This window comes from Aphelocoma coerulescens, unplaced genomic scaffold, assembly GCF_041296385.1.
Source record: "Aphelocoma coerulescens isolate FSJ_1873_10779 unplaced genomic scaffold, UR_Acoe_1.0 HiC_scaffold_76, whole genome shotgun sequence".
In the NCBI taxonomy this organism is placed as follows: domain Eukaryota; kingdom Metazoa; phylum Chordata; class Aves; order Passeriformes; family Corvidae; genus Aphelocoma; species Aphelocoma coerulescens.
This window is the reverse complement of record NW_027184062.1, coordinates 1,356,279-1,379,319: the sequence shown is the minus strand read 5'-3', so window position 1 is coordinate 1,379,319 and position 23,041 is coordinate 1,356,279.

The following is a 23,041-nucleotide window of genomic DNA, read 5'->3' as shown; positions in this document are numbered from 1 at the left end:
CCTTAGTGTCACAATGCCCTCCATGCTTCCATTAGGCCCTGCTTTGCCACAATGGTCCCCTTGTTTCCATGAGGCCCCGCTGTGTCACAATGGACCTATGGTTCCGTGATGTTGCGTGGTGTCACCGTGCTCTTCTTGAATCCGCCGTGTAACCATGGACCATTGGTTCCATGCAGCCGTGTCACAATGGGCTCCTTGATTCCATGATTCCCCACGGTGTCACAATGGAGCCTTGTTTCTAGGAGGTTCTGTACTGTCACAATTGCCTCATTGATGCCATCAGCCCCTGCAGTGTCACAATGGCTCCTTGGTTCCATGAGGAACACAATAGCTTGGCATAAGCATTGAGCAACAGCTGCTGAACACACCTGGCAACATCTGCTTGCATCAAAAGAGGGCTTCAAGCTGACAATGGCACCAGCAGCTTCCATCTGCAACAGAGACCCAGGAAAGGACAGGCTGTGCCGGTTTGGACAAATGTGGAGGAAAATATCCTCTGATAGAAGGCAGGTTACACCCAGCCCTCCCCCACCAGGTTTTTGGAAAAAAGAACTTTCCTGGGAAGAAAGTGAAAGAGATAAAAACTATTTTTTTAACAAACACACAGGAAAAGGATAACAATGCTAAATATTAAAACCTCTCGCTGTGCAGAGAAAGCTGGGATAATTTGAGAGTCCTTCTGTGTTTCGGTGGGGTCTCCTGAAACATCCATAGACAGCGAGGCCCGTGCAAAGAAACAGGGAGCGATTCTTGAGAGAAGTTTCAGAGCTCTTTCTTCTCCAGCCACATGGGCGGGGCACTGCCAAAGAACTGAGCAATCACGGCACAACCAGGGCCCTCCTCACACAGGGCAACACAAAATAAGCAGTGCTGAACAGGGTTAGGGCACATGTGAGCAGGGAGCAGGGAGACCCCCCGTGCCCAGGCCATGCCTCTACCCCAGGGTCCCCTCTCCCATGACCGCATGGCAGGAGGGAGGAACCCCAACACTTCCGTAGGTGTAGTCTCTCTCCTCCTCCTTGCAGCTGGCTCATGGGCCCACATTCAGGGCCCCCACCTCGGGAGAAAATTCTCCCAATGTGGTCTGATGTTGAAAGAGTCAAGAAGAGAAGAAGGGAAAAAACCCCCAAAGTCCCAGGAAAACAAAGTTCAACTCTCCATCTCCCCCCAGAGAAAAAGAGCTGAAAACTGGCTAAAAAGAAACAAAGTTGCTTCCTCTGCTCTTGCTGCAAGCAGGATGCAGAGGAGTGTGTATGTGTGTCCTTGAACAAACGCTCTGAGAAGTTTGTCCGGTTTTTTTTCCTCTCCCCCCTCTCAGGCTCAGTTGAAAGGCACAGAAATGCACAAAGTTCACTTCTGGGCATAGAGCAGCAATAGGGGATACACACAATAAAGTCACCCCAAGACACAGGGACAGAGAATTCAGTGGAAAGACTCCGAGAATTCTGCTCCCAGAGATCATTCCTGCTCACACTGACCCTTGTAGAAAGGGGACATCGTTCCAGGCAGCCTGTACTGAGCATGTGGCTCCTGAGTGGGGTTTGTTGTTTAGGAAACCTGCTCCGGCTTTTCCATTCTTTCCTTGCAAACAGGAAAACTTCTCCTGGGGCTGTGTGCAGGCAGAGCCCTGAGGAGAGCAGGTGGCACATGGTGCGCTGGGCTGGGACAGCCAGCTGCAGAGCTCAAGGGAAGAAGCCCAAAGTGTCACAATGGCTCCTTGCCTTCCCATGCAACACCTGGGTCACAATGGTCTCCTTGATTCCATGAGGCCCCACTGTGTCACAATGGCTCCTTGGTTCCATCAGGTTCCGCAGTGTCACCATGGTCTCCTTTGATCCGCACTGTCATCATGGACAATTGGTTCCATGAGGCCCCGCAGTGTCACAATGGTCCCTTGCTTCCATAGCTTTTACGTTGTAACAATGGACTCCTTGCTTCTATGAGCTAGCCTGCTTTTTGCAGAGGTGTCTTTGGTTCCAACAAGGCCCCACTGTGTCTCAGTGCACCCTGGCTTCCATGTGGATCTGGAGTATCACAAAGGCTCCTTGGTTCCACCAGGTCCTGCTGTGTCACAATGGGTCCTGTGGTCCCTGAGGCCCTCCAAAGTCATCATGGATGCTTGCTTCCATGAGGTTCCATTATGTGCCAGTGGTCATCTTGGTTCCAGGAGTTTCCTTAGTGTCACAATGCTCTCCATGTTTCCATGATTCCCCACAATGTCACAATGCTCTCCAGGCTTCCATTAGGCCCTGCTTTGCCACAATGGTCCCCTTGTTTCCATGCGGCCTTGCTGTGTCACAATGGACGTACGGTTCCATGATGTTGCGTGGTGTCACCGTGCTCTTCTTGAATCCGCCGTGTAACCATGGACCATTGGTTCCATGCAGCCGTGTCACAATGGGCTCCTTGATTCCATGATTCCCCACGGTGTCACAATGGAGCCTTGTTTCTAGGAGGTTCTGTACTGTCACAATTGCCTCCTTGATGCCATCAGCCCCTGCAGTGTCACAATGGCTCCTTGGTTCCATGAGGAACACAATAGCTTGGCATAAGCATTGAGCAACAGCTGCTGAACACACCTGGCAACATCTGCTTGCATCAAAAGAGGGCTTCAAGCTGACAATGGCACCAGCAGCTTCCATCTGCAACAGACACCCAGGGAAAGGACAGGCTGTGCCGGTTTGGACAAATGTGGAGGAAAATATCCTCTGATAGAAGGCAGGTTACACCCAGCCCTCCCCCACCAGCTTCGGGAAAAAAGAATTTTCCTGGGAAGAAAGTGAAAGAGATAAAAACTACTTTTTTAACAAACACACAGGAAAAGGATAACAATGCTAAATATTAAAAGCTCTCGCTGTGCAGAGAAAGCTGGGATAATTTGAGAGTCCTTCCGTGTTTCGGTGGGGTCTCCTGAAACATCCATAGACAGCGAGGCCCGTGCAAAGAAACAGGGAGCAATTCTTGAGAGAAGTTTCAGAGCTCTTTCTTCTCCAGCCACATGGGCGGGGCACTGCCAAAGAACTGAGCAATCACAGCACAACCAGGGCCCTCCTGGCACAGGGCAACACAAAATAAGCAGTGCTGAACAGGATTAGGGCACATGTGAGCAGGGAGCAGGGAGACCCCGTGCCCAGGCCATGCCTCTACCCCAGGGTCCCCTCTCCCATGACCTCATGGCAGGGGGGAGGAACCCCAACACTTCCGTAGGTGTAGTCTCTCTCCTCCTCCTTGCAGCTGGCTCATGGGCCCACATTCAGGGCCCCCACCTCGGGAGAAAATTCTCCCAATGTGCTCTGATGTTGAAAGAGTCAAGAAGAGAAGAAGGGAAAAAAAACCCCCGAAGTCCCAGGAAAACAAAGTTCAACTCTCCATCTCCCTCCAAAGAAAAGGAGCTGAAAACTGGCTAAAAAGAAACAAAGTTGCTTCCTCTGCTCTTGCTGCAAGCAGGATGCAAAGGAGTGTGTATGTGTGTCCTTGAACAAACGCTCTGAGAAGTTTGTCTGGCTTTTTTTTCCTCTCCCCCCTCTCAGGCTCAGTTGAAAGGCACAGAAATGCACAAAGTTCACTTCTGGGCATAGAGCAGCAATAGGGGGATACACATGATAAAGTCACCCCAAGACACAGGGACAGAGAATTCAGTGGAAAGACTCCGAGAATTCTGCTCCCAGAGATCATTCATTCCTGCTCTCACTGACCCTTGTAGAAAGGGGACATCGTTCCCGGCAGCCTGTACTGAGCATGTGGCTCCTGAGTGGGGTTTGTTGTTTAGGAAACCTGCTCCGGCTTTTCCATTCTTTCCTTGCAAACAGCAAAACTTCTCCTGGGGCTGTGTGCAGGCAGAGCCCTGAGGAGAGCAGGTGGCACATGGTGCGCTGGGCTGGGACAGCCAGCTGCAGAGCTCAAGGGAAGAAGCCCAAAGTGTCACAATGGCTCCTTGCCTTCCCATGCAACACCTGGGTCACAATGGTCTCCTTGATTCCATGAGGCCCCACTGTGTCACAATGGCTCCTTGGTTCCATCAGGTTCCGCAGTGTCACCATGGTCTCTTTTGATCCGCACTGTCATCATGGACAATTGGTTCCATGAGGCCCCGCAGTGTCACAATGGTCCCTTGGTTGCATAGCTTTTACGTTGTAACAATGGACTCCTTGCTTCTATGAGCTAGCCTGCTTTTTGCAGAGGTGTCTTTGGTTCCAACAAGGCCCCACTGTGTCTCAGTGCACCCTGGCTTCCATGTGGATCTGGAGTATCACAAAGGCTCCTTGGTTCCACCAGGTCCTGCTGTGTCACAATGGGTCCTGTGGTCCCTGAGGCCCTCCAAAGTCATCGTGGAGGCTTGGTTCCATGAGGTTCCATTATGTGCCAGTGGTCATCTTGGTTCCAGGAGTTTCCTTAGTGTCACAATGCTCTCCATGTTTCCATGATTCCCCACAATGTCACAATGCTCTCCAGGCTTCCATTAGGCCCTGCTTTGCCACAATGGTCCCCTTGTTTCCATGCGGCCTTGCTGTGTCACAATGGACCTATGGTTCCATGATGTTGCGTGGTGTCACCGTGCTCTTCTTGAATCCGCCGTGTAACCATGGACCATTGGTTCCATGCAGCCGTGTCACAATGGGCTCCTTGATTCCATGATTCCCCACGGTGTCACAATGGAGCCTTGTTTCTAGGAGGTTCTGTACTGTCACAATTGCCTCCTTGATGCCATCAGCCCCTGCAGTGTCACAATGGCTCCTTGGTTCCATGAGGAACACAATAGCTTGGCATAAGCATTGAGCAACAGCTGCTGAACACACCTGGCAACATCTGCTTGCATCAAAAGAGGGCTTCAAGCTGACAATGGCACCAGCAGCTTCCATCTGCAACAGACACCCAGGGAAAGGACAGGCTGTGCCGGTTTGGACAAATGTGGAGGAAAATATCCTCTGATAGAAGGCAGGTTACACCCAGCCCTCCCCCACCAGCTTCGGGAAAAAAGAATTTTCCTGGGAAGAAAGTGAAAGAGATAAAAACTACTTTTTTAACAAACACACAGGAAAAGGATAACAATGCTAAATATTAAAACCTCTCGCTGTGCAGAGAAAGCTGGGATAATTTGAGAGTCCTTCTGTGTTTCGGTGGGGTCTCCTGAAACATCCATAGACAGCGAGGCCCGTGCAAAGAAACAGGGAGCGATTCTTGAGAGAAGTTTCAGAGCTCTTTCTTCTCCAGCCACATGGGCGGGGCACTGCCAAAGAACTGAGCAATCACGGCACAACCAGGGCCCTCCTGGCACAGGGCAACACAAAATAAGCAGTGCTGAACAGGGTTAGGGCACATGTGAGCAGGGAGCAGGGAGACCCCCCGTGCCCAGGCCATGCCTCTACCCCAGGGTCCCCTCTCCCATGACCTCATGGCAGGGGGGAGGAACCCCAACACTTCCGTAGGTGTAGTCTCTCTCCTCCTCCCTGCAGCTGGCTCATGGGCCCACATTCAGGGCCCCCACCTCGGGAGAAAATTCTCCCAATGTGCTCTGATGTTGAAAGAGTCAAGAAGAGAAGAAGGGAAAAAAAACCCCCGAAGTCCCAGGAAAACAAAGTTCAACTCTCCATCTCCCTCCAGAGAAAAGGAGCTGAAAACTGGCTAAAAAGAAACAAAGTTGCTTCCTCTGCTCTTGCTGCAAGCAGGATGCAGAGGAGTGTGTATGTGTGTCCTTGAACAAACGCTCTGAGAAGTTTGTCTGGCTTTTTTTTCCTCTCCCCCCTCTCAGGCTCAGTTGAAAGGCACAGAAATGCACAAAGTTCACTTCTGGGCATAGAGCAGCAATAGGGGGATACACATGATAAAGTCACCCCAAGACACAGGGACAGAGAATTCAGTGGAAAGACTCCGAGAATTCTGCTCCCAGAGATCATTCATTCCTGCTCACACTGACCCTTGTAGAAAGGGGACATCGTTCCAGGCAGCCTGTACTGAGCATGTGGCTCCTGAGTGGGGTTTGTTGTTTAGGAAACCTGCTCCGGCTTTTCCATTCTTTCCTTGCAAACAGGAAAACTTCTCCTGGGGCTGTGTGCAGGCAGAGCCCTGAGGAGAGCAGGTGGCACATGGTGCGCTGGGCTGGGACAGCCAGCTGCAGAGCTCAAGGGAAGAAGCCCAAAGTGTCACAATGGCTCCTTGCCTTCCCATGCAACACCTGGGTCACAATGGTCTCCTTGATTCCATGAGGCCCCACTGTGTCACAATGGCTCCTTGGTTCCATCAGGTTCCGCAGTGTCACCATGGTCTCCTTTGATCCGCACTGTCATCATGGACAATTGGTTCCATGAGGCCCCGCAGTGTCACAATGGTCCCTTGCTTCCATAGGTTTGATGTTGTAACAATGGACTCCTTGCTTCTATGAGCTAGCCTGCTTTTTGCAGAGGTGTCTTTGGTTCCAACAAGGCCCCGCTGTGTCTCAGTGCACCCTGGCTTCCATGTGGATCTGGAGTATCACAAAGGCTCCTTGGTTCCACCAGGTCCTGCTGTGTCACAATGGGTCCTGTGGTCCCTGAGGCCCTCCAAAACCATCGTGGAGGCTTGCTTCCATGAGGTTCCATTATGTGCCAGTGGTCATCTTGGTTCCAGGAGTTTCCTTAGTGTCACAATGCTCCCCATGCTTCCATTAGGCCCTGCTTTGCCACAATGGTCCCCTTGTTTCCATGCGGCCCCGCTGTGTCACAATGGACCTTTGGTTCCGTGATGTTGCGTGGTGTCACCGTGCTCTTCTTGAATCCGCCGTGTAACCATGGACCATTGGTTCCGTGCAGCCGTGTCACAATGGGCTCCTTGATTCCATGATTCCCCACGGTGTCACAATGGAGCCTTGTTTCTAGGAGGTTCTGTACTGTCACAATTGCCTCCTTGATGCCATCAGCCCCTGCAGTGTCACAATGGCTCCTTGGTTCCATGAGGAACACAATAGCTTGGCATAAGCATTGAGCAACAGCTGCTGAACACACCTGGCAACATCTGCTTGCATCAAAAGAGGGCTTCAAGCTGACAATGGCACCAGCAGCTTCCATCTGCAACAGAGACCCAGGAAAGGACAGGCTGTGCCGGTTTGGACAAATGTGGAGGAAAATATCCTCTGATAGAAGGCAGGTTACACCCAGCCCTCCCCCACCAGGTTTTTGGAAAAAAGAACTTTCCTGGGAAGAAAGTGAAAGAGATAAAACCTATTTTTTTAACAAACACACAGGAAAAGGATAACAATGCTAAATATTAAAACCTCTCGCTGTGCAGAGAAAGCTGGGATAATTTGAGAGTCCTTCTGTGTTTCGGTGGGGTCTCCTGAAACATCCATAGACAGCGAGGCCCGTGCAAAGAAACAGGGAGCGATTCTTGAGAGAAGTTTCAGAGCTCTTTCTTCTCCAGCCACATGGGCGGGGCACTGCCAAAGAACTGAGCAATCACAGCACAACCAGGGCCCTCCTCACACAGGGCAACACAAAATAAGCAGTGCTGAACAGGATTAGGGCACATGTGAGCAGGGAGCAGGGAGACCCCCCGTGCCCAGGCCATGCCTCTACCCCAGGGTCCCCTCTCCCATGACCTCATGGCAGGGGGGAGGAACCCCAACACTTCCGTAGGTGCAGTCTCTCTCCTCCTCCTTGCAGCTGGCTCATGGGCCCACATTCAGGGCCCCCACCTCGGGAGAAAATTCTCCCAATGTGCTCTGATGTTGAAAGAGTCAAGAAGAGAAGAAGGGAAAAAAAACCCCCGAAGTCCCAGGAAAACAAAGTTCAACTCTCCATCTCCCCCCAGAGAAAAGGAGCTGAAAACTGGCTAAAAAGAAACAAAGTTGCTTCCCTCTGCTCTTGCTGCAAGCAGGATGCAGAGGAGTGTGTATGTGTGTCCTTGAACAAACGCTCTGAGAAGTTTGTCCGGTTTTTTTTCCTCTCCCCCCTCTCAGGCTCAGTTGAAAGGCACAGAAATGCACAAAGTTCACTTCTGGGCATAGAGCAGCAATAGGGGATACACATGATAAAGTCACCCCAAGACACAGGGACAGAGAATTCAGTGGAAAGACTCTGAGAATTCTGCTCCCAGAGATCATTCCTGCTCACACTGACCCTTGTAGAAAGGGGACATCGTTCCAGGCAGCCTGTACTGAGCATGTGGCTCCTGAGTGGGGTTTGTTGTTTAGGAAACCTGCTCCGGCTTTTCCATTCTTTCCTTGCAAACAGGAAAACTTCTCCTGGGGCTGTGTGCAGGCAGAGCCCTGAGGAGAGCAGGTGGCACATGGTGCGCTGGGCTGGGACAGCCAGCTGCAGAGCTCAAGGGAAGAAGCCCAAAGTGTCACAATGGCTCCTTGCCTTCCCATGCAACACCTGGGTCACAATGGTCTCCTTGATTCCATGAGGCCCCACTGTGTCACAATGGCTCCTTGGTTCCATCAGGTTCCGCAGTGTCACCATGGTCTCCTTTGATCCGCACTGTCATCATGGACAATTGGTTCCATGAGGCCCCGCAGTGTCACAATGGTCCCTTGGTTCCATAGCTTTGATGTTGTAACAAAGGACTCCTTGCTTCTATGAGCTAGCCTGCTTTTTGCAGAGGTGTCTTTGGTTCCAACAAGGCCCCGCTGTGTCTCAGTGCACCCTGGCTTCCATGTGGATCTGGAGTATCACAAAGGCTCCTTGGTTCCACCAGGTCCTGCTGTGTCACAATGGGTCCTGTGGTCCCTGAGGCCCTCCAAAACCATCGTGGAGGCTTGGTTCCATGAGGTTCCATTATGTGCCAGTGGTCATCTTGGTTCCAGGAGTTTCCTTAGTGTCACAATGCTCTCCATGTTTCCATGATTCCCCACAATGTCACAATGCTCTCCAGGCTTCCATTAGGCCCTGCTTTGCCACAATGGTCCCCTTGTTTCCATGCGGCCTTGCTGTGTCACAATGGACCTATGGTTCTGTGATGTTGCGTGGTGTCACCGTGTTCTTCTTGAATCCGCCGTGTAACCATGGACCATTGGTTCCATGCAGCCGTGTCACAATGGGCTCCGTGATTCCATGATTCCCCACGGTGTCACAATGGAGCCTTGTTTCTAGGAGGTTCTGTACTGTCACAATTGCCTCCTTGATGCCATCAGCCCCTGCAGTGTCACAATGGCTCCTTGGTTCCATGAGGAACACAATAGCTTGGCATAAGCATTGAGCAACAGCTGCTGAACACACCTGGCAACATCTGCTTGCATCAAAAGAGGGCTTCAAGCTGACAATGGCACCAGCAGCTTCCATCTGCAACAGAGACCCAGGAAAGGACAGGCTGTGCCGGTTTGGACAAATGTGGAGGAAAATATCCTCTGATAGAAGGCAGGTTACACCCAGCCCTCCCCCACCAGGTTTTTGGAAAAAAGAACTTTCCTGGGAAGAAAGTGAAAGAGATAAAAACTATTTTTTTAACAAACACACAGGAAAAGGATAACAATGCTAAATATTAAAAGCTCTCGCTGTGCAGAGAAAGCTGGGATAATTTGAGAGTCCTTCTGTGTTTCGGTGGGGTCTCCTGAAACATCCATAGACAGCGAGGCCCGTGCAAAGAAATAGGGAGCGATTCTTGAGAGAAGTTTCAGAGCTCTTTCTTCTCCAGCCACATGGGCGGGGCACTGCCAAAGAACTGAGCAATCAAGGGACAACCAGGGCCCTCCTCGCACAGGGCAACACCAATAAGCAGTGCTGAACAGGATTAGGGCACATGTGAGCAGGGAGCAGGGAGACCCCGTGCCCAGGCCATGCCTCTACCCCAGGGTCCCCTCTCCCATGACCTCATGGCAGGGGGGAGGAACCCCAACACTTCCGTAGGTGTAGTCTCTCTCCTCCTCCTTGCAGCTGGCTCATGGGCCCACATTCAGGGCCCCCACCTCGGGAGAAAATTCTCCCAATGTGCTCTGATGTTGAAAGAGTCAAGAAGAGTAGAAGGGAAAAAAAACCCCCGAAGTCCCAGGAAAACAAAGTTCAACTCTCCATCTCCCCCCAGAGAAAAGGAGCTGAAAACTGGCTAAAAAGAAACCAAGTTGCTTCCTCTGATCTTGCTGCAAGCAGGATGCAGAGGAGTGTGTATGTGTGTCCTTGAACAAACGCTCTGAGAAGTTTGTCCGGTTTTTTTCCTCTCCCCCCTCTCAGGCTCAGTTGAAAGGCACAGAAACGCACAAAGTTCACTTCTGGGCATAGAGCAGCAATAGGGGATACACACGATAAAGTCACCCCAAGACACAGGGACAGAGAATTCAGTGGAAAGACTCCGAGAATTCTGCTCCCAGAGATCATTCATTCCTGCTCACACTGACCCTTGTAGAAAGGGGACATCGTTCCAGGCAGCCTGTACTGAGCATGTGGCTCCTGAGTGGGGTTTGTTGTTTAGGAAACCTGCTCCGGCTTTTCCATTCTTTCCTTCCAAACAGGAAAACTTCTCCTGGGGCTGTGTGCAGGCAGAGCCCTGAGGAGAGCAGGTGGCACATGGTGCGCTGGGCTGGGACAGCCCGCTGCAGAGCTCAAGGGAAGAAGCCCAAAGTGTCACAATGGCTCCTTGCCTTCCCATGCAACACCTGGGTCACAATGGTCTCCTTGATTCCATGAGGCCCCACTGTGTCACAATGGCTCCTTGGTTCCATCAGGTTCCGCAGTGTCACCATGGTCTCCTTTGATCCGCACTGTCATCATGGACAATTGGTTCCATGAGGCCCCGCAGTGTCACAATGGTCCCTTGGTTCCATAGGTTTGATGTTGTAACAAAGGACTCCTTGCTTCTATGAGCTAGCCTGCTTTTTGCAGAGGTGTCTTTGGTTCCAACAAGGCCCCGCTGTGTCTCAGTGCACCCTGGCTTCCATGTGGATGTGGAGTATCACAAAGGCTCCTTGGTTCCACCAGGTCCTGCTGTGTCACAATGGGTCCTGTGGTCCCTGAGGCCCTCCAAAACCATCGTGGAGGCTTGCTTCCATGAGGTTCCATTATGTGCCAGTGGTCATCTTGGTTCCAGGAGTTTCCTTAGTGTCACAATGCTCTCCATGTTTCCATGATTCCCCACAATGTCACAATGCTCTCCAGGCTTCCATTAGGCCCTGCTTTGCCACAATGGTCCCCTTGTTTCCATGCGGCCTTGCTGTGTCACAATGGACGTACGGTTCCATGATGTTGCGTGGTGTCACCGTGCTCTTCTTGAATCCGCCGTGTAACCATGGACCATTGGTTCCATGCAGCCGTGTCACAATGGGCTCCGTGATTCCATGATTCCCCACGGTGTCACAATGGAGCCTTGTTTCTAGGAGGTTCTGTACTGTCACAATTGCCTCCTTGATGCCATCAGCCCCTGCAGTGTCACAATGGCTCCTTGGTTCCATGAGGAACACAATAGCTTGGCATAAGCATTGAGCAACAGCTGCTGAACACACCTGGCAACATCTGCTTGCATCAAAAGAGGGCTTCAAGCTGACAATGGCACCAGCAGCTTCCATCTGCAACAGAGACCCAGGAAAGGACAGGCTGTGCCGGTTTGGACAAATGTGGAGGAAAATATCCTCTGATAGAAGGCAGGTTACACCCAGCCCTCCCCCACCAGGTTTTTGGAAAAAAGAACTTTCCTGGGAAGAAAGTGAAAGAGATAAAAACTATTTTTTTAACAAACACACAGGAAAAGGATAACAATGCTAAATATTAAAAGCTCTCGCTGTGCAGAGAAACCTGGGATAATTTGAGAGTCCTTCTGTGTTTCGGTGGGGTCTCCTGAAACATCCATAGACAGCGAGGCCCGTGCAAAGAAACAGGGAGCGATTCTTGAGAGAAGTTTCAGAGCTCTTTCTTCTCCAGCCACATGGGCGGGGCACTGCCAAAGAACTGAGCAATCACGGCACAACCAGGGCCCTCCTGGCACAGGGCAACACAAAATAAGCAGTGCTGAACAGGATTAGGGCACATGTCAGCAGGGAGACCCCCGTGCCCAGGCCATGCCTCTACCCCAGGGTCCCCTCTCCCATGACCTCATGGCAGGGGGGAGGAACCCCAACACTTCCGTAGGTGTAGTCTCTCTCCTCCTCCTTGCAGCTGGCTCATGGGCCCACATTCAGGGCCCCCACCTCGGGAGAAAATTCTCCCAATGTGGTCTGATGTTGAAAGAGTCAAGAAGAGAAGAAGGGAAAAAAACCCCCAAAGTCCCAGGAAAACAAAGTTCAACTCTCCATCTCCCTCCAGAGAAAAGGAGCTGAAAACTGGCTCAAAAGAAACAAAGTTGCTTCCTCCGCTCTTGCTGCAAGCAGGATGCAGAGGAGTGTGTATGTGTGGCCTTGAACAAACGCTCTGAGAAGTTTGTCCGGTTTTTTTTCCTCTCCCCCCTCTCAGGCTCAGTTGAAAGGCACAGAAATGCACAAAGTTCACTTCTGGGCATAGAGCAGCGATAGGGGATACACATGATAAAGTCACCCCAAGACACAGGGAGAGAGAATTCAGTGGAAAGACTCCGAGAATTCTGCTCCCAGAGATCATTCATTCCTGCTCACACTGACCCTTGTAGAAAGGGGACATCGTTCCAGGCAGCCTGTACTGAGCATGTGGCTCCTGAGTGGGGTTTGTTGTTTAGGAAACCTGCTCCGGCTTTTCCATTCTTTCCTTGCAAACAGGAAAACTTCTCCTGGGGCTGTGTGCAGGCAGAGCCCTGAGGAGAGCAGGTGGCACATGGTGCGCTGGGCTGGGACAGCCAGCTGCAGAGCTCAAGGGAAGAAGCCCAAAGTGTCACAATGGCTCCTTGCCTTCCCATGCAACACCTGGGTCACAATGGTCTCCTTGATTCCATGAGGCCCCACTGTGTCACAATGGCTCCTTGGTTCCATCAGCTTCCGCAGTGTCACCATGGTCTCCTTTGATCCGCATTGTCATCATGGACAATTGGTTCCATGAGGCCCCGCAGTGTCACAATGGTCCCTTGCTTCCATAGGTTTGATGTTGTAACAATGGACTCCTTGCTTCTATGAGCTAGCCTGCTTTTTGCAGAGGTGTCTTTGGTTCCAACAAGGCCCCGCTGTGTCTCAGTGCACCCTGGCTTCCATGTGGATCTGGAGTATCACAAAGGCTCCTTGGTTCCACCAGGTCCTGCTGTGTCACAATGGGTCCTGTGGTCCCTGAGGCCCTCCAAAGTCATCATGGAGGCTTGCTTCCATGAGGTTCCATTATGTGCCAGTGGTCATCTTGGTTCCAGGAGTTTCCTTGGTGTCACAATGCTCTCCATGCTTCCATGATTCCCCACAATGTCACAATGCTCTCCATGCTTCCATTAGGCCCTGCTTTGCCACAATGGTCCCCTTGTTTCCATGAGGCCCCGCTGTGTCACAATGGACCTATGGTTCCATGATGTTGCGTGGTGTCACCGTGCTCTTCTTGAATCCGCAGTGTAACCATGGACCATTGGTTCCATGCGGCCTGGCCGTGTCACAATGGGCTCCTTGATTCCATGATTCCCCACGGTGTCACAATGGAGCCTTGTTTCTAGGAGGTTCTGTACTGTCACAATTGCCTCCTTGATGCCATCAGCCCCTGCAGTGTCACAATGGCTCCTTGGTTCCATGAGGAACACAATAGCTTGGCATAAGCATTGAGCAACAGCTGCTGAACACACCTGGCAACATCTGCTTGCATCAAAAGAGGGCTTCAAGCTGACAATGGCACCAGCAGCTTCCATCTGCAACAGAGACCCAGGAAAGGACAGGCTGTGCCGGTTTGGACAAATGTGGAGGAAAATATCCTCTGATAGAAGGCAGGTTACACCCAGCCCTCCCCCACCAGGTTTTTGGAAAAAAGAATTTTCCTGGGAAGAAAGTGAAAGAGATAAAAACTATTTTTTTAACAAACACACAGGAAAAGGATAACAATGCTAAATATTAAAAGCTCTCGCTGTGCAGAGAAAGCTGGGATAATTTGAGAGTCCTTCCGTGTTTCGGTGGGGTCTCCTGAAACATCCATAGACAGCGAGGCCCGTGCAAAGAAACAGGGAGCGATTCTTGAGAGAAGTTTCAGAGCTCTTTCTTCTCCAGCCACATGGGCGGGGCACTGCCAAAGAACTGAGCAATCACGGCACAACCAGGGCCCTCCTGGCACAGGGCAACACAAAATAACCAGTGCTGAACAGGATTAGGGCACATGTCAGCAGGGAGACCCCCGTGCCCAGGCCATGCCTCTACCCCAGGGTCCCCTCTCCCATGACCTCATGGCAGGGGGGAGGAACCCCAACACTTCCGTAGGTGTAGTCTCTCTCCTCCTCCTTGCAGCTGGCTCATGGGCCCACATTCAGGGCCCCCACCTCGGGAGAAAATTCTCCCAATGTGGTCTGATGTTGAAAGAGTCAAGAAGAGAAGAAGGGAAAAAAACCCCCAAAGTCCCAGGAAAACAAAGTTCAACTCTCCATCTCCCCCCAGAGAAAAGGAGCTGAAAACTGGCTCAAAAGAAACAAAGTTGCTTCCTCCGCTCTTGCTGCAAGCAGGATGCAGAGGAGTGTGTATGTGTCCTTGAACAAACGCTCTGAGAAGTTTGTCCGGTTTTTTTTCCTCTCCCCCTTCTCAGGCTCAGTTGAAAGGCACAGAAATGCACAAAGTTCACTTCTGGGCATAGAGCAGCGATAGGGGATACACATGATAAAGTCACCCCAAGACACAGGGACAGAGAATTCAGTGGAAAGACTCCGAGAATTCTGCTCCCAGAGATCATTCATTCCTGCTCACACTGACCCTTGTAGAAAGGGGACATCGTTCCAGGCAGCCTGTACTGAGCATGTGGCTCCTGAGTGGGGTTTGTTGTTTAGGAAACCTGCTCCGGCTTTTCCATTCTTTCCTTGCAAACAGGAAAACTTCTCCTGGGGCTGTGTGCAGGCAGAGCCCTGAGGAGAGCAGGTGGCACATGGTGCGCTGGGCTGGGACAGCCAGCTGCAGAGCTCAAGGGAAGAAGCCCAAAGTGTCACAATGGCTCCTTGCCTTCCCATGCAACACCTGGGTCACAATGGTCTCCTTGATTCCATGAGGCCCCACTGTGTCACAATGGCTCCTTGGTTCCATCAGGTTCCGCAGTGTCACCATGGTCTCCTTTGATCCGCACTGTCATCATGGACAATTGGTTCCATGAGGCCCCGCAGTGTCACAATGGTCCCTTGGTTCCATAGCTTTGATGTTGTAACAAAGGACTCCTTGCTTCTATGAGCTAGCCTGCTTTTTGCAGAGGTGTCTTTGGTTCCAACAAGGCCCCGCTGTGTCTCAGTGCACCCTGGCTTCCATGTGGATGTGGAGTATCACAAAGGCTCCTTGGTTCCACCAGGTCCTGCTGTGTCACAATGGGTCCTGTGGTCCCTGAGGCCCTCCAAAACCATCGTGGAGGCTTGCTTCCATGAGGTTCCATTATGTGCCAGTGGTCATCTTGGTTCCAGGAGTTTCCTTAGTGTCACAATGCTCTCCATGTTTCCATGATTCCCCACAATGTCACAATGCTCTCCAGGCTTCCATTAGGCCCTGCTTTGCCACAATGGTCCCCTTGTTTCCATGCGGCCTTGCTGTGTCACAATGGACGTACGGTTCCATGATGTTGCGTGGTGTCACCGTGCTCTTCTTGAATCCGCCGTGTAACCATGGACCATTGGTTCCGTGCAGCCGTGTCACAATGGGCTCCGTGATTCCATGATTCCCCACGGTGTCACAATGGAGCCTTGTTTCTAGGAGGTTCTGTACTGTCACAATTGCCTCCTTGATGCCATCAGCCCCTGCAGTGTCACAATGGCTCCTTGGTTCCATGAGGAACACAATAGCTTGGCATAAGCATTGAGCAACAGCTGCTGAACACACCTGGCAACATCTGCTTGCATCAAAAGAGGGCTTCAAGCTGACAATGGCACCAGCAGCTTCCATCTGCAACAGAGACCCAGGAAAGGACAGGCTGTGCCGGTTTGGACAAATGTGGAGGAAAATATCCTCTGATAGAAGGCAGGTTACACCCAGCCCTCCCCCACCAGGTTTTTGGAAAAAAGAACTTTCCTGGGAAGAAAGTGAAAGAGATAAAAACTATTTTTTTAACAAACACACAGGAAAAGGATAACAATGCTAAATATTAAAAGCTCTCGCTGTGCAGAGAAAGCTGGGATAATTTGAGAGTCCTTCTGTGTTTCGGTGGGGTCTCCTGAAACATCCATAGACAGCGAGGCCCGTGCAAAGAAATAGGGAGCGATTCTTGAGAGAAGTTTCAGAGCTCTTTCTTCTCCAGCCACATGGGCGGGGCACTGCCAAAGAACTGAGCAATCAAGGGACAACCAGGGCCCTCCTCGCACAGGGCAACACCAATAAGCAGTGCTGAACAGGATTAGGGCACATGTGAGCAGGGAGCAGGGAGACCCCGTGCCCAGGCCATGCCTCTACCCCAGGGTCCCCTCTCCCATGACCTCATGGCAGGGGGGAGGAACCCCAACACTTCCGTAGGTGTAGTCTCTCTCCTCCTCCTTGCAGCTGGCTCATGGGCCCACATTCAGGGCCCCCACCTCGGGAGAAAATTCTCCCAATGTGCTCTGATGTTGAAAGAGTCAAGAAGAGTAGAAGGGAAAAAAAACCCCCGAAGTCCCAGGAAAACAAAGTTCAACTCTCCATCTCCCCCCAGAGAAAAGGAGCTGAAAACTGGCTAAAAAGAAACCAAGTTGCTTCCTCTGCTCTTGCTGCAAGCAGGATGCAGAGGAGTGTGTATGTGTGTCCTTGAACAAACGCTCTGAGAAGTTTGTCCAGTTTTTTTCCTCTCCCCCCTCTCAGGCTCAGTTGAAAGGCACAGAAACGCACAAAGTTCACTTCTGGGCATAGAGCAGCAATAGGGGATACACACGATAAAGTCACCCCAAGACACAGGGACAGAGAATTCAGTGGAAAGACTCCGAGAATTCTGCTCCCAGAGATCATTCATTCCTGCTCACACTGACCCTTGTAGAAAGGGGACATCGTTCCAGGCAGCCTGTACTGAGCATGTGGCTCCTGAGTGGGGTTTGTTGTTTAGGAAACCTGCTCCGGCTTTTCCATTCTTTCCTTGCAAACAGGAAAACTTCTCCTGGGGCTGTGTGCAGGCAGAGCCCTGAGGAGAGCAGGTGGCACATGGTGCGCTGGGCTGGGACAGCCAGCTGCAGAGCTCAAGGGAAGAAGCCCAAAGTGTCACAATGGCTCCTTGCCTTCCCATGCAACACCTGGGTCACAATGGTCTCCTTGATTCCATGAGGCCCCACTGTGTCACAATGGCTCCTTGGTTCCATCAGGTTCCGCAGTGTCACCATGGTCTCCTTTGATCCGCACTGTCATCATGGACAATTGGTTCCATGAGGCCCCGCAGTGTCACAATGGTCCCTTGGTTCCATAGCTTTGATGTTGTAACAAAGGACTCCTTGCTTCTATGAGCTAGCCTGCTTTTTGCAGAGGTGTCTTTGGTTCCAACAAGGCCCCGCTGTGTCTCAGTGCACCCTGGCTTCCATGTGGATCTGGAGTATCACAAAGGCTCCTTGGTTCCACCAGGTCCTGCTGTGTCACAATGGGTCCTGTGGTCCCTGAGGCCCTCCAAAACCATCGTGGAGGCTTGCTTCCATGAGGTTCCATTATGTGCCAGTGGTCATCTTGGTTCCAGGAGTTTCCTTAGTGTCACAATGCTCTCCATGTTTCCATGATTCCCCACAATGTCACAATGCTCTCCAGGCTTCCATTAGGCCCTGCTTTGCCACAATGGTCCCCTTGTTTCCATGCGGCCTTGCTGTGTCACAATGGACGTACGGTTCCATGATGTTGCGTGGTGTCACCGTGCTCTTCTTGAATCCGCCGTGTAACCATGGACCATTGGTTCCATGCAGCCGTGTCACAATGGGCTCCGTGATTCCATGATTCCCCACGGTGTCACAATGGAGCCTTGTTTCTAGGAGGTTCTGTACTGTCACAATTGCCTCCTTGATGCCATCAGCCCCTGCAGTGTCACAATGGCTCCTTGGTTCCATGAGGAACACAATAGCTTGGCATAAGCATTGAGCAACAGCTGCTGAACACACCTGGCAACATCTGCTTGCATCAAAAGAGGGCTTCAAGCTGACAATGGCACCAGCAGCTTCCATCTGCAACAGAGACCCAGGAAAGGACAGGCTGTGCCGGTTTGGACAAATGTGGAGGAAAATATCCTCTGATAGAAGGCAGGTTACACCCAGCCCTCCCCCACCAGGTTTTTGGAAAAAAGAACTTTCCTGGGAAGAAAGTGAAAGAGATAAAAACTATTTTTTTAACAAACACACAGGAAAAGGATAACAATGCTAAATATTAAAAGCTCTCGCTGTGCAGAGAAACCTGGGATAATTTGAGAGTCCTTCTGTGTTTCGGTGGGGTCTCCTGAAACATCCATAGACAGCGAGGCCCGTGCAAAGAAACAGGGAGCGATTCTTGAGAGAAGTTTCAGAGCTCTTTCTTCTCCAGCCACATGGGCGGGGCACTGCCAAAGAACTGAGCAATCACGGCACAACCAGGGCCCTCCTGGCACAGGGCAACACAAAATAACCAGTGCTGAACAGGATTAGGGCACATGTCAGCAGGGAGACCCCCGTGCCCAGGCCATGCCTCTACCCCAGGGTCCCCTCTCCCATGACCTCATGGCAGGGGGGAGGAACCCCAACACTTCCGTAGGTGTAGTCTCTCTCCTCCTCCTTGCAGCTGGCTCATGGGCCCACATTCAGGGCCCCCACCTCGGGAGAAAATTCTCCCAATGTGGTCTGATGTTGAAAGAGTCAAGAAGAGAAGAAGGGAAAAAAACCCCCAAAGTCCCAGGAAAACAAAGTTCAACTCTCCATCTCCCTCCAGAGAAAAGGAGCTGAAAACTGGCTCAAAAGAAACAAAGTTGCTTCCTCCGCTCTTGCTGCAAGCAGGATGCAGAGGAGTGTGTATGTGTGGCCTTGAACAAACGCTCTGAGAAGTTTGTCCGGTTTTTTTTCCTCTCCCCCCTCTCAGGCTCAGTTGAAAGGCACAGAAATGCACAAAGTTCACTTCTGGGCATAGAGCAGCGATAGGGGATACACATGATAAAGTCACCCCAAGACACAGGGAGAGAGAATTCAGTGGAAAGACTCCGAGAATTCTGCTCCCAGAGATCATTCATTCCTGCTCACACTGACCCTTGTAGAAAGGGGACATCGTTCCAGGCAGCCTGTACTGAGCATGTGGCTCCTGAGTGGGGTTTGTTGTTTAGGAAACCTGCTCCGGCTTTTCCATTCTTTCCTTCCAAACAGGAAAACTTCTCCTGGGGCTGTGTGCAGGCAGAGCCCTGAGGAGAGCAGGTGGCACATGGTGCGCTGGGCTGGGACAGCCAGCTGCAGAGCTCAAGGGAAGAAGCCCAAAGTGTCACAATGGCTCCTTGCCTTCACATGCAACACCTGGGTCACAATGGTCTCCTTGATTCCATGAGGCCCCACTGTGTCACAATGGCTCCTTGGTTCCATCAGCTTCCGCAGTGTCACCATGGTCTCCTTTGATCCGCATTGTCATCATGGACAATTGGTTCCATGAGGCCCCGCAGTGTCACAATGGTCCCTTGCTTCCATAGGTTTGATGTTGTAACAATGGACTCCTTGCTTCTATGAGCTAGCCTGCTTTTTGCAGAGGTGTCTTTGGTTCCAACAAGGCCCCGCTGTGACTCAGTGCACCCTGGCTTCCATGTGGATCTGGAGTATCACAAAGGCTCCTTGGTTCCACCAGGTCCTGCTGTGTCACAATGGGTCCTGTGGTCCCTGAGGCCCTCCAAAGTCATCATGGAGGCTTGCTTCCATGAGGTTCCATTATGTGCCAGTGGTCATCTTGGTTCCAGGAGTTTCCTTGGTGTCACAATGCTCTCCATGCTTCCATGATTCCCCACAATGTCACAATGCTCTCCATGCTTCCATTAGGCCCTGCTTTGCCACAATGGTCCCCTTGTTTCCATGAGGCCCTGCTGTGTCACAATGGACCTATGGTTCCATGATGTTGCGTGGTGTCACCGTGCTCTTCTTGAATCCGCAGTGTAACCATGGACCATTGGTTCCATGCGGCCTGGCCGTGTCACAATGGGCTCCTTGATTCCATGATTCCCCACGGTGTCACAATGGAGCCTTGTTTCTAGGAGGTTCTGTACTGTCACAATTGCCTCCTTGATGCCATCAGCCCCTGCAGTGTCACAATGGCTCCTTGGTTCCATGAGGAACACAATAGCTTGGCATAAGCATTGAGCAACAGCTGCTGAACACACCTGGCAACATCTGCTTGCATCAAAAGAGGGCTTCAAGCTGACAATGGCACCAGCAGCTTCCATCTGCAACAGAGACCCAGGAAAGGACAGGCTGTGCCGGTTTGGACAAATGTGGAGGAAAATATCCTCTGATAGAAGGCAGGTTACACCCAGCCCTCCCCCACCAGGTTTGGGAAAAAAGAATTTTCCTGGGAAGAAAGTGAAAGAGATAAAAACTATTTTTTTAACAAACACACAGGAAAAGGATAACAATGCTAAATATTAAAAGCTCTCGCTGTGCAGAGAAAGCTGGGATAATTTGAGAGTCCTTCCGTGTTTCGGTGGGGTCTCCTGAAACATCCATAGACAGCAAGGCCCGTGCAAAGAAACAGGGAGCGATTCTTGAGAGAAGTTTCAGAGCTCTTTCTTCTCCAGCCACATGGGCGGGGCACTGCCAAAGAACTGAGCAATCACGGCACAACCAGGGCCCTCCTGGCACAGGGCAACACAAAATAAGCAGTGCTGAACAGGATTAGGGCACATGTCAGCAGGGAGACCCCCGTGCCCAGGCCATGCCTCTACCCCAGGGTCCCCTCTCCCATGACCTCATGGCAGGGGGGAGGAACCCCAACACTTCCGTAGGTGTAGTCTCTCTCCTCCTCCTTGCAGCTGGCTCATGAGCCCACATTCAGGGCCCCCACCTCGGGAGAAAATTCTCCCAATGTGGTCTGATGTTGAAAGAGTCAAGAAGAGAAGAAGGGAAAAAAACCCCCAAAGTCCCAGGAAAACAAAGTTCAACTCTCCATCTCCCTCCAGAGAAAAGGAGCTGAAAACTGGCTCAAAAGAAACAAAGTTGCTTCCTCTGCTCTTGCTGCAAGCAGGATGCAGAGGAGTGTGTATGTGTGTCCTTGAACAAACGCTCTGAGAAGTTTGTCCGGTTTTTTTTCCTCTCCCCCCTCTCAGGCTCAGTTGAAAGGCACAGAAATGCACAAAGTTCACTTCTGGGCATAGAGCAGCGATAGGGGATACACATGATAAAGTCACCCCAAGACACAGGGACAGAGAATTCAGTGGAAAGACTCCGAGAATTCTGCTCCCAGAGATCATTCATTCCTGCTCACACTGACCCTTGTAGAAAGGGGACATCGCTCCAGGCAGCCTGTACTGAGCATGTGGCTCCTGAGTGGGGTTTGTTGTTTAGGAAACCTGCTCCGGCTTTTCCATTCTTTCCTTGCAAACAGGAAAACTTCTCCTGGGGCTGTGTGCAGGCAGAGCCCTGAGGAGAGCAGGTGGCACATGGTGCGCTGGGCTGGGACAGCCAGCTGCAGAGCTCAAGGGAAGAAGCCCAAAGTGTCACAATGGCTCCTTGCCTTCACATGCAACACCTGGGTCACAATGGTCTCCTTGATTCCATGAGGCCCCACTGTGTCACAATGGCTCCTTGGTTCCATCAGCTTCCGCAGTGTCACCATGGTCTCCTTTGATCCGCATTGTCATCATGGACAATTGGTTCCATGAGGCCCCGCAGTGTCACAATGGTCCCTTGCTTCCATAGGTTTGATGTTGTAACAATGGACTCCTTGCTTCTATGAGCTAGCCTGCTTTTTGCAGAGGTGTCTTTGGTTCCAACAAGGCCCCGCTGTGACTCAGTGCACCCTGGCTTCCATGTGGATCTGGAGTATCACAAAGGCTCCTTGGTTCCACCAGGTCCTGCTGTGTCACAATGGGTCCTGTGGTCCCTGAGGCCCTCCAAAGTCATCATGGAGGCTTGCTTCCATGAGGTTCCATTATGTGCCAGTGGTCATCTTGGTTCCAGGAGTTTCCTTGGTGTCACAATGCTCTCCATGCTTCCATGATTCCCCACAATGTCACAATGCTCTCCATGCTTCCATTAGGCCCTGCTTTGCCACAATGGTCCCCTTGTTTCCATGAGGCCCCGCTGTGTCACAATGGACCTATGGTTCCATGATGTTGCGTGGTGTCACCGTGCTCTTCTTGAATCCGCAGTGTAACCATGGACCATTGGTTCCATGCGGCCTGGCCGTGTCACAATGGGCTCCTTGATTCCATGATTCCCCACGGTGTCACAATGGAGCCTTGTTTCTAGGAGGTTCTGTACTGTCACAATTGCCTCCTTGATGCCATCAGCCCCTGCAGTGTCACAATGGCTCCTTGGTTCCATGAGGAACACAATAGCTTGGCATAAGCATTGAGCAACAGCTGCTGAACACACCTGGCAACATCTGCTTGCATCAAAAGAGGGCTTCAAGCTGACAATGGCACCAGCAGCTTCCATCTGCAACAGAGACCCAGGAAAGGACAGGCTGTGCCGGTTTGGACAAATGTGGAGGAAAATATCCTCTGATAGAAGGCAGGTTACACCCAGCCCTCCCCCACCAGGTTTGGGAAAAAAGAATTTTCCTGGGAAGAAAGTGAAAGAGATAAAAACTATTTTTTAACAAACACACAGGAAAAGGATAACAATGCTAAATATTAAAACCTCTCGCTGTGCAGAGAAAGCTGGGATAATTTGAGAGTCCTTCCGTGTTTCGGTGGGGTCTCCTGAAACATCCATAGACAGCGAGGCCCGTGCAAAGAAACAGGGAGCGATTCTTGAGAGAAGTTTCAGAGCTCTTTCTTCTCCAGCCACATGGGCGGGGCACTGCCAAAGAACTGAGCAATCACGGCACAACCAGGGCCCTCCTGGCACAGGGCAACACAAAATAACCAGTGCTGAACAGGATTAGGGCACATGTGAGCAGGGAGACCCCCGTGCCCAGGCCATGCCTCTACCCCAGGGTCCCCTCTCCCAT